Here is a 12993-nt window from a genome sequence, read left to right on the forward strand (position 1 = left end):
GAACTAGTTGAATAGCCAGTCAAAGAATAGGCATAAATGGATTGATTGACTTGGAAGGGGGTATCTGTTGGAGTTCTCTTGAAGTCTGTGCTAGCTCTGTTTTGTTTAAAGTTTTTAATGATGATAAAAGTCATGGTTGGCATCATTATCAATTTTGCAAAGCTCAAGGGCATAGCTAAACATTGGATAGCAGAATGTAAAAACGTGTCACCTGGCTAGAATGTTGAAGCTGTGTTGAAATTGGGTATTGATATACAAAATGAGAAAAGTAATTTGATATCTTTGGAAATTGAAGTGGCAAATTAAACAGTGGAGCATAGGAAAGAAGAATTTTAGCAAGTAATGAAATTAAAAAAAAAATTTGGTCCTGCTTCTTTGTTCTACATAATTTTAAAAGTTGTATGAGTATTTCCCATGGAAGTTAAAATTAATAGAAACTGCTACTTTTAATTTCATTTTAGAGGAATTTGTTATTTTCTTTGCAAAAAGAAAAATGGCCCCTTAATTTGTGACCATAAACAGTCTTTGAACCAAGTAAACAATTAATGTACTTTAGAATGTAGAATTCCAAAGGTTTTGAACTTATAAACCATTTGTCTAATTAAAGTAATTCTTTTGACAAACCAAGAGAAAAAGTATTTTTACTCAGATATAAAATAACTGATGTAAAAGAATACAAAGAAATTGGAAAATTGTGTAGAAGCAGTGATTTTCCTCTTACTTTTCTATGTATTTCTAGCATTTAGCACAGTGCCTGTGCATAGTAAGGACTTAAATATTGACTGATTGTTGACAAAGGGAAGAGAACAGAATGAGAGCAGGCATATAGACTGTGACTGACTAGTTACCTAGAAACAGCAACATCAGATACACAGCTGAAAAAGACGTGACGTTACTATTTTGTTGAAGCTTGCATATGTATATTTTCCATTTGGCAAATTACAAGTAGTTTGGTGATCTGTGGTTTTCTTTCTTATTTATTGTATTTGTATTTTTGTTGTTGGTGGGTTCTAAAAAACTGAATAATAAGCATTAAAAAGAAAAAAAAGCCATTTGATAATTCTAGTTAGGTCTTTGGGGTTTAGGTCTTGAGGATGTTTATTAACATTGTGCTTAAAGGGAAATTAATAGTGTACCTAAACTTTGAATCTTAATAATGGAGTTAGTATGCGATGGCAGTTTTTGTTCCACATTTTATAGGAAGGACTTCTTTCCGCATTCCTAAATACCTAGAAATACTAGAATAATTAAAAGGTTTAGAATTGATCAGTTGGCATCTTTCCCACTGTTTTGGTTGCGTCTCGGTGACATTTATTGTGTTTTCTTTCCATTTGTGTTGTTTTAAAAATTATTAGTCTATTGCTTTTTTCATTCAATTTTAAGTGCAGTTTTGTTTTCAACACTAAATTAAAATTTCTGCTTAGAAGACGCTGGCTTTAACAAACTCTCCCTTGTTAGAAAGAAACAGTGGTGTATTGTTTTTTTAGTGCTGGGAAGATTGGGAAAAACATTGGTCTGTAAGGCTCTAATATGACCATTATACCATTTGTGTAGTGAAGTTACTTAATAATTTATTAAAGTACTTCTTGAAAAGAATCAAAAAGCTGCACTAAGCAGAAAAGAAAAAAATTACTTATGGGTATTGAATTGAAACCACATCTACTTTCTTTTGACTTTTGACTAGTGTTTATGGTATCCAACTGAAAGTATATGGTTGCTATTTCAAGACTAACAATGACGCAGTGTCTTAATATGAGGTCCTAAATTGTTTGGATTAGTGGGCCTGGCCTGCCTGAAGGGAATGCTTCAGCAAATTTGCCTTAATTACTTAAAATTCATTTTCAGTAAAGCAAACCCAGGATAAAGAAAACTAGCACTTAACAGCAATCCTCCCTACCCCCTTCCAAAAAAACAAAAATCAAAGCAAAGACCACTTGCTTAACCTAAGTTATATGAATAGACATTTCAGTAGTCTACTTAACTTCACATCTATATGTAAAGAAATGTCTTAAGGTCTATTAATTTGGGACTGATATTTAATTTTTTAAAGTTAGCACTTTTACTAGAAGAGGCATCAGTTGTGATCAACATACAGGTTGATCTGATTAAGTTACATGTGACCCTAATTGAATGGATAAAATGAATATAGCAATCTTGATTTTATAGTAATGGTAGTGGTAAACATGAAATAAACTAGCCTTTTATTCCCTCTCCGTTCCTTCATATTTCACTCCTTTCCCTTAAATAATGGCCTTTTGTTTCACATTTCTCTAATAGATTTATAATGTAATTTTATTTATTATAGTTATTTATAGGAACAGTTAGGTGGTGCAGTAGATGGAGTGCCAGGCCTGGGGTCAAGAGGATGTGAGTACAAATCCAGCCTTAGGCACTTTGTAGCTGTGTGGTAGCTGTGTGACCCTGAGCCACTCACTTAACCGTCTGTTTGCCTCAGTGTTCTTAACTGTAGAATGGGGATAATAAGAGCACCTACCTTCAAGTGTTATTGTTAAGATTAAATGAGATAATATTTGTGAAGTGCTTAGCACAATGCTCGATATGCAGTAGGTGTCAAATGAAGGCTTATTCTCTTTCCATCCCTATCTGAACTGCAAGCTTCTTGAAGGGAGAGGCTGTGTCCTATCTAAACTTGGTGTGTTTTTCAGCCTCTAGTAGTGTTCTGAATAGAGTAGTTATGTATTAAGTGTTTGGTAAATGAATGAATTTTTTTAAAAATCAAGATATGTTTGAATTTTAGCAAACCATTTCTCATTATCATCATCATGATTATTATTTGGTATACATAAGCTTCCATTTTTTCAGATATGATGCTTTCAGAAATGTTGAATGGGGATTGCATTTTCTAATTCAATGGTGAAAGAATCCTAAGCTGATGGAAAGGTATTTGTCAAATGGAACTTCACAAATCATAAAGTGAAATACGAGTTGTGCTACTAGTACCCTTCCCCTTTGAGATTACCTTCAGTCTTTTTTGTACATACCGTATTTCACTGCATAATTGTTATACCCTGTTTTTTTCTTCAGTCCAAAAATTGGATTATGAGTTTTCACATGTAATGTTTGCATGGTATAATTCTGTTTGTCATGCTGCTGCTTAAAAAGTAAGCAGAGCATTAGTGCATTCACCAGTGGCATATGGGTGTGCATTTATCTCTTATGCAGCACGAGCTGCTAGCCTAGAATTCTCAGCACACATGCATTGTCAGTGCTCTATTTTAATGTATATTCATGAGAATTCTGGCCATCCTAATCTTGCACCAAAGATAGTTCAGTAATAAATGATTTTTAAGTAATATTGGCACAATTTTAAAGAAAGCTTCACATAATGCTTGCAACCTACTTTTTTGCAAAAAAAAATTGGCATAAAATCTGTGAAATATGGTATCTTATATGTACCTAGTAATTTTTATGTCTGTCTCCTCCATTAAAATGTGATTTCTTTGAGGGCACTGGTTTTACTTTTCTTTGTATCCCTACCATTTAGTATGCCAGGCACTTGTTAAGTGATTAGTAAATAAATATTTGTTCATCCACTGATTGACATTTGAATATAGCTTCTGGACTTGACTCTGGAAAGTAGACTCTTTATTTTCATTCAGCTTCTGTCATATAGACAGTTCCTTCTCTTCAGCGTCATTTATACTTTCCTTTAGAGATTTTCCTAGTCTATTTCTTAGCACACTATATTTTTCTGCAGCCAGGAAGCTATATACTGAAGTTCTTTAAAAGTCCTAAAGTTGTTTTTACTGTATCTTTATGAGGTGGATAGAATTTTTATACTAGAATTAAACCACATACTTGATACCTTTTTTTTAGTCTGAACCTGTACTGTCATGGGTATAGGGATCCCTATAAGAAAATCCTCTCTTCCAATATAGATCTGTAGTTTACAGTCTTAGTCAAGCGGTTAAGTGATTTTCACCGTATTTAAACCACTGCCATTTGGTGTCAGAGACAGAACTCAAACCCAGCTTTTTTCTGCCTGAAGTTACATCTATATCTCCTAATCCCATTTTCTACCTTTAAAATGCACTTCACAGTTTCATTCGTGAAAGGAGACTGAGTGTTTGGTCTAGTTCTGCATTAAAAGTTAAGAGCTAAGTAATGGATGGATTTTATAGAGAAGCAGATTTCTATTTCATGTAAGAAACTTTTCTGGCAATTAGAGCTATCCAAAAATAGGTTACCTCAAAAGTTGTAGTGGTGAGTTCTCCCCATAGAAGTTTTTAAATTAGGGGATGGATGACCACTTGCCTTGAATGTTCAATAATAGGAGTGGTAGCAACATAGCTGCATTTATTTATTCCCTCATTTTTCCTTTTGGTGCAGTGGATAGAGCACCAGTGCAGGAGTCAGGAGGACCTGAGTTCAAATCTCACCTCAGACACTTGACATTCACTAGCTGTGTGACCTGGGGCAAGTCACTTAATTCCAACTGCCTCATCCTGAGCCATCTCCAGTCATCCTGATGAATACCTGATCACTGGATTCAGATGGCTCTGGAGGAGAAGTGAGGCTGGTGACCTGCACAGCTCTCCCTCACTCAAAACAAAGTCAAGTGCAAGTCATGTCATCATTTGTCTGATGGCAGGTCCTCTTCGGCAGCAAAGGACAAACACAGGAGCTTCCCCATCAGAAGGATTTTGCTGACCTCAAGTATATACGCCCCAGAATCTAATGGCATTATGCAGAGGAGATGATGAGTGGAAGATAGACACTAGTAAGGTGAAAAGGTGGGAATTTATGACTACCGAACTTTGGAAAAAGTAACTTCCTTTACTCCTATGAGGATCTGTCTTTGGTTACAGTTGCTTTTTAAAGGAATAAACATTTTAAAATGCTGTGCGTTTTCCTCTAGTATTTAACTTCAACAGATTTTCCCTTTAACTTGTAGTTTTGGGGTATTACTAATCAGAGCTAAGAGTTCTCTCCAGCTTCTGTTACCTTAGTTTCTTCTCCTGAAGCTTATAGTGGAAGGCTTAACATTTAACAGTTAACATTGAAAAAATCAGTAAAATCTGTCCTCTTAACTGGCTGCGTGCATTTTTAGGCAGCTACCCAAGAAATTGGCTTTGGAGATATTGTGTAACACTTCAGTCTTTTGTTTTTCCAGGAATGGAATAGGAAGACAGCAGATCTGTACATAGGCCAGATAATTGCTTAAAAATGTCACATTGCAACAGAACTTGAAGGGCACGTTAAACTTCGGCAGAGCTTTCTTAAGCAATTACCTAAGGGAACATAAAGTGGGATCATTGTAAAGGGGTTATTTAACTAAAGGTCATATTAAAACTTATTGGAAATTAGTATCTTTCTATACTTTTATGTATTTGACCGTAGTAATGTCAGTACCATGTATTTGTATAGCCCTTTGTGGTTTTGGAAATAAAATCATCTTATTTGTGTCTCAGGACAGACCTGTGAACTCGACAGGGTTCTGCTGATTCTTATTTTATATTTTACAGATGAAACTGTTAAAGCTCACAGAGGTTATGTGTGTTGTACACTTGAAAAAAAGATTTCTAACTTTGTTGGAATTGTGACACTATTATAGGCAATCTTCAACACCTGACAAAAAAACTTACATATCCAAATGACTGTTCTCCCAGGGCTGCACTACTTCCTACCACCCTAAGAATAGGTAATCCTCAAGGGTTTGCCCTTTACTCCTTTTTCTCTCCTGTACTTAATCACTTGGCTGTTTTATTTGCTCTCATGACTTCATTTGTCATTTCTGTGAAAAAGATACACAAATTTGTATATGTTGTCATAGTATTTTTTCTGAACTCTAAGCTGGTATTGCCAGCTGTCTACTGGATATCTCTGCCTGGGTCTTCCAAACTCAGTTTGTCTGAAATGGAACACAGTCTGTCCCCGCCAGGGGTGGAGAATCTACAGCCTTGATGCCACATGTGACCCTCTAAGCCCTTGAGTGCGGCCTTTTCACTGAATCCAAACTTCACAGAACAAATCCCCTTAATAAGAGGATTTGTTCTATAAAACTTAGACTCTGTCAAAAGGCTGCATGCACCCAAGTACCTAGAAGGCTATATGTGGCCTCGAGGCCACAGGTTCCCCATGCCTGCAACCATTCAATATCACATTTCCATATCCTTGACTCTTTCTTCAGCACTGCCCATTTCTGATCAGTTTCCAAGGTCTGTTAATTCTACCTCTACTACTCCTCTAGCATCCTTTTTTCTTCCCTATTCTTAGAGCTACTATTTTAGTCTAGGAACTCTTTACTTCTTAATTGTACTCTTATAATAGCCTCCTAATTCATCTCCTCCCCTTTAGCCTTTCCCCTTAACAGTGCATCCTTTACAAAGCTGCCAAGTTAATAAATCTATGGCATTGGTCTGACCATAATCACTCCATGATTCAAGACTGGAGTGGCTCCATATTGCCTGTAGGGAAAATTGCTTAGGCATTTAAGGCTATCTGTGGTTTTACTTCACCCTGTCTTCAGAGCCATATTTCATGTTACTCTCCTTTATGAATTTTGTATTCTTGCCAATTGAGGCTTCTAGTTACTCCTGGAATTTGACATTCTATTTCTGCCACTGCATAAACCATTCCACATACTTTCTCTAAAGTTGACCTCAAGTGTTCTCTTACCTTTGTAAAAATTTTACAGATTACACTCCATTTATTAGCTTACTTTGACTTTATGTATCTTGTATCCCCTGAGTTCTTAAAGATTGAGATTGTTTTATTTTTGTCTTTGTATACCTAGCACTAGTGAGTATTCTTAGAAGGTAGTAGGTATTTAAAACAATCTGTATTATAACTGCTATTTTAAGAAGATTTGCTTATAAATGTGATATGATTAATGAAATTGAAAGTAAGAAGACCACCGAACTAATAAAATAAAACTAGGAGCTGGTTTTATGAGAAAAATACAATAAAATAGATAAACCATTTATTAGTTTGATTTAAAAAAGGAAAATCACATTGTCAGTATCGAAAGGGTAAATTCACTACTAGTAACGATGAAATTAAAGTAATTATTAGAAGCTATTTTGTCCACAGATATGCCAATAAGTCTAAAGATTGAAGTGAAATGGATCAATATTTACAAAAATATAAATTGCCCAGATTAACAGAAGAGGAAATAGAATGCTTAAATAACCCTATCTTAGGAAAAGAAATTGAAGAAGCCATAAATGAGCTCCTTAAGAACAAGTCCTCAAGACCAGATGGATTCACAAATGAATTCCACTAAACATTTAAAGAGCTATTAATTCCAATATTACATAAACTATTTGGAAAAATGGGCAAAGAAGTGCTACCAAATTCCTTTTACAACATAAATATGGTGCTGGTACCTAAATTAGGAAGAGCAAAACAGAGAATGAAAGGTATACACCAATTTCCCTAATGAGTATTCATGCAAAAAATTTAGATAAAACACTAGCAAGGAGATTACAGCAATATTTCATAGAGATCAGACACTGTGACCAGGTGGGATTTATACCAGGACTACAAAGCTGGTTTAGTATAGGATAAGTATCAGCATAATTGACTTTTCAATAACAGAAAACCAAAAATCATATGATTATTTCAATAGATACAGAAAAAGCTTTTGACAAAATATACCACTCAGTCCTATTTAAAAAAGGCTAGAAAGCACAGGGATAAATGAAACTTTCCTTAAAATGATGAATATCTATCTAAAATCATCAGCAAGCATTATCTATAGTGAGGATAAGCTGGAACCACCTTCTCAGTCAGATGGGGGTGAAGTAAGGATGCCCATTATCTTCACTGTTATTTGGTATTAAATTGTAAATGCTAGCTATTGCAATGAAGAAAAAGAAATGGAAGGAATTAGACTAGGTAATGAGGAAGCAAAAGAGTATTGATTAGAGAAATGCAGATTAAAACAGCTCTGAGGTACCAATCAGATTGGCTAATATGACAGGAAAGGAAAATGACAAATGTTGGAAATTTGAGACACTAATGCACTATTACTGCAGTTGTGAACCAGTCTAATCATTTTGGAGAGTAATTTGGAACTGTGCCCAAAGAGCTATTAAACTGCATACCCTTGATACATCTTGATCCACCAAGACCACTACTAGGTCTATATCTCAAAAGAGATCAAAAAAAGGAAAAAAAGACCTACTTTACGAAAATATTTATAGCAACTTTTTTTTTGTGGTGGTTAAGAATTGGAAATTGAGTGGATGCCATCATGTAGCGCATGGCTGAACAAATTGTGGTATATGATTGTGATGGAATATTACTGTGATATAAGACATGACAAGTGGGATGATTTCAGAAAAACCTGGAAAGACTTACATAAACTCATGCAAAGTGAAATGAGCAGACCCAGGAGAACATTGTACACAGTACCAACAATATTCCGTCCTTCCTTCCTTCCTTCCCCCCCTCCCCCCCTTCCTTTCTGACCTAGAGCCAGACATTCTGGAGAATAAAAGACAAGTGAACCTTAGGAAGCATTGCTAACAGTAAGCCTAGTGGAGGTGATAGAATCCCAGCTGAGGTATTTAAAATCTTAAAAGATGATGCTGTTAAAGTGTTGCAGTCAGTATGCTAGCAAATTTGGAAAACTCATCAGTGTTTGCTGTGTTGGAAAAGGTCAGTTTACATCCCAGTCATAAAGAAGAGTAATGCCAAATGTTCAACTTTCCAAACATTTGCTCACATCTCACATGCCAGAAAGGTTATACTTAAGGTTTTGTAACCTGGGTTTCAGCAGTGTGTGAACTGAGAATTAAAAGAAGTGCAGGATGGTTTTTGAAGAGGCAGAGGAAGTAGAGACCAAATTGCCAACATTTGCTTGATTATGAAGAAAGTAAAGGAGTTTCAGAAAAGCGTCTTGTTCTGCTTTACTGACTGTATTAAAGCCATTGACATGTGGGTCACAATAAAATGCGGCAAGTCCCCAGAGAGATGGGAGTACCAGATCATCTTACTTGTCTCCTGGAGAAACTGTGTGCTGGCCAAGAAGCAACAGTTAGAACCAAATATGGAGCAACTAATTGGTTTTAAATTGGAAAAGGAGTATGACAAAGCTGTATGTTGTTACCTTATTTAATTTATGTGCAGAGTACATCATGTGAAATGCCAGGCTGGATGAATCAAAAGCTAGCATTTAAAGTTGCTGGGAGTAATATTGACAATCTCAGACATGCAGATGATACCATTCTGTTGGCAGAAGGTGAAGAAGAATTAAGAAGCCTCTTGAGGAGTGAAAGCTGAAGCTTAGCATAAAAAATAAACAAACAAACTAATTGAGGCTGAGATCGTGGTCCTTGCTTCTTAGAAGGAAAGTTATGAAAAATTTGGACATAATACTAAAAAGCAGAAAAAAGTCTGTGGACAAAAGTCTGTGTAGTCAAAACTATTATTTTTCTAGTTATGGCTGTGAGAGTTGGACTAAAAGGAATGCTGAATGCCATAGAATCAATACTTTTGAATTGTGGTGAATTGGAGAAGACTTTGAAAGTTTCTTGGATAGCAAGGAGATCAGATTAGCCAGTACTTAAAGAAATTAATTCAGGCTATTTGCTGGAAGGTCAGATATTGAGATGGAAGCTTAAATACTTTGGCCACATAATGAGAGTTACAGGAATCATTGGAAAAGACCCTAATGTTGAGAAAGATTGAAGGCAAAAGGAGAAGGGAATGGCAGAGGATGAGATGGATAGATAATGTTATGGAATCAATGAACATGAGCTTGGACAGACTCTGGGAGATGGTAGAGGATAGAAGGGCCTGATGTACTATGGTCCATGGGGTTATGAAGATTTGGATATGACTGACTGACTAACAACAACAAAAGTTTATTTCTTTATCATCTTCTACCTTGGGAAAGAAAGAAAAATAAGATCCTTGTGTTATATATATGCAGAGTCAAGCAAAACAAATTCCTAAATTAATCATGTTCAAAACTGTCTCATTCTGCAAATTTAGTCCATCATCTCTTTGTCGGGAGGATGCATTCTGCATCATTAGTCTTCTGGGATCATGGTTAATCTTTACATTGATTAGAGTTTTTAAGTCTTTCAAAGTTCTCATAATGTTATTTTATAAATTGTTCTACTGGTTCTACTCGTCTTGCTCTACATCAGTTCATAGAAATCTTTACAAAGTTTCTCTAAAACCATGTCTTCATTTCTTACCAGGCAGTAAAATCCCATTGCTCTCATATGCCATACCTTTTCCCAGTTAATGGACATCCCTTTGGTTTCCAGTTTTTTACTGCCACAAGAAGACCTTTTATAAATATTTTTGTGCATATAGATTATTTTCTTTTTTCTTTGACCTCTTTGGGTGATAGGTTTAATTGAGTTAAAGGGTATGTATGGTTTAGTGACTTTTTGAGCATTTTGGGTGAGAGGGACAGTGCTTCTGATTCTGGCTTGGTCTCAGCCTGGGCTTCTGACTGTAATCTGCTCTCTGGTTAAAGTAACTGCTTGTTAGTTTAACATTTGGGGACTGAGCTAGAGTTCCTGGGGACTGAGTGCAGTGCTTAACCCAGTCCTAGGCTGAACTGGGGAGGGAGGAGAGTTGATTGCTGGCCTAACAGTACTACACAGTTGCTGCCCTTATTGCTTGCATGTGGTCCAAATTCATGATCTTGGACTGAAACAAGGGCCCACTGTTGTTTCTCCTAAGATTTTCTAACACTGCTTTGTCTTGTGCTCTTCTTAGATCTTTGTTGGAATAGTGGTGGGTGGAATTGGATTATACTGCTTCCTCCTACTCTGTTGGCTTTGTTAGTGCTCCAGATAACTTTATTTTTCAAATGAGATCTGTTGAGTGAATTGGAAGTCTTTTCTCTTTTTATATATTTCCTAGGAATAGGTGAGGATAAACTGTATAGTATAGTTGGAAATCTGATATTCCCATCCCCAAAGAAGAATAAATCTGTGAGTACTCATTTATTCATTATTTTCCCTACAAAAAAATCCACAGATATCCAAAATAGTTACCTGCAGTCCTCTTGCAATTTAGGAATTAATTGTTCAGGAGTTCTAACAGTGTAAATAAGGAAAAAGGAAGATTTTAATATGATATATATAGACCAGACCAGGGATGGGGAACCTGGGACCACTGCTGGACCAGACCCAGTAAATGACTCTTAACAAGATAAATGATGTGTCTTCACCTACTATATTTGTGTGCCCTTTATGCCTACTAAAATTTAAAGGATTTAGTGACGTTCATATTTTACATAGCTGCAGTTTTAAGAAAAGTCTTTTTTCTTTGTAAATATCCATTGTTGAATTAACAAGTAGGTCTTTGAATTAATAAATAGGAGCTAAAATATAGTGATCTTTATGATATCTCTGTTTTGCTTTAGCAGTCTGCCTGTGTCTAGAATGTGGACTATGACCTTTCCTCTACAATGTGTGTTTCCAGTATAGTGACTTGACTTTTAACCTCTAAGTTTCATCACTGTGGAAAAAAAAGACAGGTGCTTATTTTCTCTTGAGAGTGTAAATAACTTTCATGCAGACTGCACTGAGACTTCAGTTGTTCAGGCATGTCATGATTTATTTTCTTTAGTAAGTCTGTCATTTGTGGAGTGTATTTATACTTGTGACCTCCAGTCTTCATTGGTTACTCTTTACCTAGGTCATAAATACAAAATGATGCTAAGTTTTATACAAGGAGTCTCTTTTTAACCTAAGCCCTAGTTACCTTAGAGGCTGTTTCTCCTCTTGTTCACCTTCTCATGTAAGATACATGTAGGGATAAAAGATGTAAATTTTAGAAACAAATGGGAGAATTCATTTTGTCCATGACTCAGGAAAGAGTCCTGTGGGTTATTGCTAATTATTTCTAAGGAGTTCAGTGCATTGTGCCAGAAAGATAAAAAAAATAGACCACCATAAAGAAGAGTATTAGAGAATACCAAAAGATATCACAGATAAGATGTTTTTTTTAATAAGTATTTATTGTAGTTGGATTCTGCTGAAATGCTGGCAGAAATTAAGCAACCTTATTTCATTAAGTTTAATCCCATGTAGAAAAGGAAAAGAAAAATCATGCCAAGTAAACACAGCTGCACATTTGTGCATAGACTCTTAACATTTCTCTTATTCAGTGGGTTATTAGTAGTAAGGCCTTTTTATATTAAGCAAATTCTAACAAAAAATGTTCAGATTCAAAGCAAATATTGTAGTTGCCTTAAATTTTCACTGGAGCCCCTATAGCTAATGCAATAAAACAACAAAATATTGATTACAAAATAAATTGTAAAACTCAGCAAAGAGAATCTTCGGAATGAAGATAAAATCCTGTTTCCTAAATGAGAACTAAAATAAAGCTTCTATCACCTGTAAATCACCTCTAAGCCTCTTAAAGATTTATCAGAATACCTTCCATATACTTCTAGACGCCTACTTCAGATACATTTTTTTATAAAGTTAATAGTCTTTCTTTTAACTTATTATGAGTCAGAGCAGTTCAGTAGCAACTTTTAGTTGGACAGAATTAGTGTGACTTATACCAGTTTCAAAAATCTTTTTTTTTAAAATAACAAGTGTGTATGTGTGTGTGTGTGTGTGTGTGTGTGTCTGTACATGAAGGTGGGGCAGGCCTCTGATTTTTTTTGTTTTGAAAGTTCTGTCCATTGATATAGACAAGCAAACTGTCTCTGTAACTTATAGTCTTTAAAAGGTGCCCTTGAACACAGAACTCACGTATTAGAGGCAGGCCATGAATCTATGAACATGGACTAAAATAGCCAACACTTATGTAGCATTTACTATGTGTCAGGTACTGTGCAAAGCACTTCACAGAATCTCATTTGATCCTCACAACAACCCTGTGTAGTAGGTGCTATTACTATCCTCATTTTACATATAAGGAAACTGAGGCAGACAGAGGTCAAGTGACTTGGCCAGGATTGTATAGTTAGTGTCTGACACCAAATTGGACAGCAATTAATAAACATATACTTTGTTAAAATTAGCTTTTAGCTTTCTTACTGAG

General features: G+C 35.5%; 1 protein-coding gene across 3 annotated transcripts in view; it reads left to right on the forward strand.

Annotated features, from left to right (window-relative positions):
- TBC1D4 (TBC1 domain family member 4) overlaps nucleotides 1-12993 on the forward strand; it is a 216783-nt gene that overhangs the window by 66938 nt on the left and 136852 nt on the right. The gene's annotated exons all lie outside the window — the stretch shown is intronic.

Source organism: Notamacropus eugenii, chromosome 6, assembly GCF_028372415.1.
Source record: "Notamacropus eugenii isolate mMacEug1 chromosome 6, mMacEug1.pri_v2, whole genome shotgun sequence".
In the NCBI taxonomy this organism is placed as follows: Eukaryota; Metazoa; Chordata; class Mammalia; order Diprotodontia; family Macropodidae; genus Notamacropus; species Notamacropus eugenii.